This window comes from Montipora capricornis, chromosome 3, assembly GCF_036669925.1.
Source record: "Montipora capricornis isolate CH-2021 chromosome 3, ASM3666992v2, whole genome shotgun sequence".
Classification (NCBI taxonomy): Eukaryota; Metazoa; Cnidaria; class Anthozoa; order Scleractinia; family Acroporidae; genus Montipora; species Montipora capricornis.
The window spans coordinates 61,151,238-61,156,237 of record NC_090885.1 but is presented as its reverse complement, the minus strand read 5'-3'; positions in this window follow the sequence as shown (position 1 = coordinate 61,156,237).

Here is a 5,000-nt window from a genome sequence, read left to right as displayed (position 1 = left end):
CCACGTTGTTGAAAGTAAAACATGGCACTTAGCGAACGAGCGAAAACCAGCAGTATCTATATCATGCTTGCTTTCTTTGACATCCAACGTTGTTAGAAAGTGCTCAACAATTTCTAACTTGTTATCATTGTTATTGTTCTATTTATTTCACTATTCAATCTTCAACCATACCCCCATTATTTAGCGACTTTACTGGCCACTTCTCTGTCAACTATTTTGTATATCGCCCTTTCAGGGTGAGGTGGTCCTTCAAAACAGGCCTTGTTTATCATATACTGTCGGAAAAAAACCTCTTTGTCCTTGATTTGTTCAAGCGGTTTTTGAAAAACGGTGAACAGTCACGTTATATACTAGAAAATGGTTTGACCCCAGGAGTTGCATACCTCGATGGAATTTGATCGTCTGGGTGAAAGTAGTCCTGAGACAGACTATTGGCAATGACTCACGTTTCGCCAACCTGGGCGGAAGTCGTCTACAGAGTCAAATGAAGATTACTTTCGCTCAGGTTAGCGAAACGTGACCAAGTGCATGGAAGCTCTTTTATATTTCACCCAAATTACACGAAAAATTTTTCCTTTTTTTAAAAATTTACGAATGAAGTTTGGATTGAGCTATCTTGAAAAACTGGGCGAACTTGTAAAGCGTGCAAAGATTAATTTCAGTCCTATTTTTGGTGGAATACAAAATCAATAGTTTTGTACGTGGAAACATTTTTTTCTGGTGCGTTGCTTTTGTCTGCCTTTACCAGTTGTGAAGCTTTTTCTCATATTCGTAACTTCTGTAATGCAAGTCATGCTTTCCTTGTTTGACTAAAAAATAAGTCGTTTTCATTACTAAGGGCAAATGATCCGTAAAGGTCGAACTTACTCGCAGACAGTTACAAGTTGTATTGTGCGCGTGCGCGAACGTTTTGCTTTTTCGCTATTCGCTGTTTTCACCAATCCCATAATACAGTTCTTTTTTAATTTCTTTTTTTTTTTTTTTTTTTTGGGGGGGGGGGGGATTATTTGCATTAAAACGATGGATATTCAGTTCACTGAAACATGATGCCGTCCCAAGAGTAATTAACTTGTATTGTTTCTATGCAAAGAACTCCGCAAAACGTATTGCATTATGGGATTAGGGAAAAGCGAATTGAGTCAAGCGTTTCAAGCATTAGTGAATTACGATATTCTAGTGTTGGTGGTTTTCTCGTTGTTACGTATTCGCCGCCATGTTGGGAGCTTAAGCAAGAACAACGGCAACGCCGGACGGCTACGAGAACGTTATCTTAAATTGTTATTTTCCATTGCAACATTGTCGCGATTACTCCCAAGTCTTTCGGCGTGGAAAGTGTTTCAACATTTCAGAAGTGAAACTGGTATCAACGGTGAGGAGGTTTGGAGCTGACAAAACTGAAAATTTATGGCGAGGTGCACGCATCCTTCGCATAACTTCCATTTCACATCGTTGCCAAAGCGAGAACGGCTAAGTAATGTGCGTAAATAGGGAGCTTAAGCACGCGCGTTTTTGAGACGCGGACGGCAACCGGAAGTGAGCTGTTTTCCCTTTTAACTTGATTTTCACACAATCACATTTACATTGCTAAGTATCTTTTCTCCAAGTAGAGATGATTAGTACAAAAATCTGGGAGACACCACTGTCCTAGCACGCGAAATTTTCTCTTCCGGTTGCCGTCCGCGTCTCAAAAACGCGCGTGCTTAAAGCTCCAAATGTAAAACGCACGTACCGCGTTGCGTTTTCGTTGCCGTCGTCGTCGTCGTTCTTGCTTAAAGCTCCGTTTGCTCGTGTAATGCTGCATTGTCATATGACCTGAGGCGCAGGAGATAGATTGGTCGCAAACCTCTTACTCGCGACAAATGGTTTGAAGGTTTCTAATTAGGCGGAGCTGTTTTCTTCGGCTGTTTGGTTGGATGACACTGGGATTATGCCATTGAGGCAAAAGCTGTATACAAAGATCCTCCTGTATGATACCAACTTAAGAGACACTACAGAAATGTTTGCCTAATTTCATTCAATTCTAAGACGGATCTTGTGATCACTGTCACTGGCATGTTTTGGCAAAAATATTCGAGCATAAACAGCACCCACTCCTGACCGTAGAGCTGTTTTTGATGTGAAGATAACGGCTCGGTTTTTTTTTTTTTGTTTTTCGTTTTGCCTTGTAGGGTTTGTGATAAGCCAAAACACCACTTTCATTCTCGACCAATCACAAGCACCCGTTCCTGCAGTTCGTGTTTTTGGTCCCGAGTTTTGATTGGTTCACTTCCGTCTATTCTGATTGGACAAAATATAATCGTTGCTTTGGTCCACAAATTAAAGGCTACTTCACACGTGCAACCCAAACTCAAATGGTATGGAATTGCAAACAACGTTCTCACGTAGCTAGAACGCAAACTCAAGATTCAAGTTGGTGGACTAGAAGGACGCCATCTTGGTTCCAAACGTTGTTTTCATTGATTTTTTCCGTTGATGATGCCATGCCTTTGCAGGCGCGATGCAAGAAAAATAAATACTTTTGGCATTTCGTGTTTTTGTTTCTCGCGTAAGCGGTCATTCAGACTTTTATTTCTTCGTGTTGGCATTGTAGATCTCTAGTTACAGAGCGCGAGCACTGTTTTGAGGTATTGATCGTTTATTCGGCCACCATTTTGAATTTAAGGTGGGCAATATGTGAACCAGGCTCCATATTTCCTTTCCTTAAACCTTTGGCCTTGACACGAACTCCAGGAGTTGCGAGGTATGATTTGGTGTATTATGTTAAATTCACCGTAGGTTAAAAGTACATCTTCGTGATTAGGTTTCCACTCGCCACGTAATTATAACCATAAAAGCCCTATTAATATTAGTAACTTGTGAGAAAAAAAAAAGTATTATGATTATTTTCTAATAAAGTATGCTAACCAGGGAAACGCTGTACATACGAAATGTCATTGTAAAACTGAATAAATGTTACTGTTTTTTAAATGATTTTGCTGTTTTCGTTGGACATTGGGAGGTAGACTACTTAGATACCTTCTATTCATAAACGTAATATTATCGTACTCGTAAATTGATGAACATATTAATACCAAATACCAAGAATTATTGTAGCCAAACAAATCAAGCATCCGAACAGCAGCATAATAAGTGGCTTTGCTGTTTCCATAGTAACCACAACAAAGCTGCCGTCACATCGATTGTCAAATAATTCAGCTGGGTATTAGTAATTGTAATCACTCCAATCTTTATGAAGGAAGACAGAAAAGTACTCTGCACGAAACGGTTGAGGGCAAATTTTCTTGGACACCCCAAGCTACCAAAGTCGCTCAGAGTGCAAGAATTTGGCACACAAAAGAAAACCGTCGTGCTGCGGGTAATTGTATCCGACTTCCGTCTAAAGCATAAAACAACGAAGTGGTTTGCCTTTTTGTCGGTGTTTGCAGTTTATGGATAATGGCCCAACAATCATTGCGGAAAAAGATTGGGACCCTCGACCCCAAAACGAAGCAAGAGATCGACCGCCAACATACACTCCTAGCGGCGGATCTCGATAAGCGGGCACTCAAAGGAAACGCCAAGATTGAAGATTGGAGGCATCACAAAGAATTCACGGGTTTGAAGAAAAACGAGAAAAGGGAACGATTTCAAATTCGACTGCAACGTAACGAGATATTAGACGATCTGAGAAAGGTTCGACGCGGTTACACGGGGCATTACGATGAATCTAAATCACCGATAGAGAATATTCAATGTGCTTTAAGGTACCAGTGTCAAACCCCTCTGAGAAGCTCAAGACTACACGTCCCAAACTTGTGTCCAATCAGGAAAGCCAAATCTATGGAGTCGATGCCGGTACAGAGGCCTGTAACTGTAAGTCCATCTGGTGAAAGCGGGGTCGCTCCGCGCACTGATACAGAAGAATCGGCTGCGAAATCATCTCCCAAACCAAGGAGGCAAAAGCTTGCTAGCCTAAGTTAGGGAATAGTTCACGAAAGGAGGATAAATGTGCTCTTTACAAAGGGAAATGAATTTGAAGTGATGAAAGAACGAGTTTATCGTTGCGTGGGGTGAACATCGCAAAAGCAAATAAATCGGTTTAGCTTTCAGTCACCATGTGTACACCGTGAGCAACGACGAATGTTGTTGCTTTTTGTGCCTTCGCGTAACGAATGTGTTAAAACGTTTATGTTGAAATGAAATGAGCACTGTAATGAAAATAAAAGAACCCAATACTATAGCCGCTTTTTGATTGAATTCGAGGGACGAACAAGTTTGATCTTAATTTGTTCCGGCCCTGATTTAGAAGCAATAGATAACAACTTTGCATACATGGTAAGCGAGATTATTGTTCAAGTTTAGAGGCTGAGCATCCTTATCGAAAAGAATGCACGGCATAAGCTAAGCACTTTACCTAAATCTTCAAAATATGATGTCAATAATTTTGCTTCAAGGCAACAAAGTAAGATAAACTTGTGCCCTGTTACCTAGCGTCTTTAAGTCAAAAGAAAGCATCTACAAACAACAAAAGTACACAGACGTTTAATTGTTTTGGGAATTACACTTCGCTAAAATTAGCTTGTTTTCTTTCAAAATCGATAATGAAGACATATAAGTACTTTTCCATTGTAATGGCCCCAAAGTTTTGCACGACACAATGTGACAGAAGCTGTAATAGAATATATTATGGTGTTCTCAGTTTTTAAGCCAAGCACAGTCATGTTCCCTTCCATTGTTTGCATTCAGATTGCCGGTGGGCTTAGTGATGTCTGGATGCCTCGGAAGTTAATTAAACTCGTTAACTATGCAAAGATTATTTAAGCTTTTTGTCTCCAAACGCACATTCGAATGCAAGTTTTGTTAAGTAGCGCTTTTTGTGATGTATTAAGATTAAGAATTCTCCAAAACAGGAATTCCTTGTAAAATGAAGCATTTTCTTTCTAAATATTAGTTTAAGAGCATTTATAGACCCCTTCCTCCATTCTTTTTGTACGTTCGTCGTTGGAGTTGTGGTCTGAGTT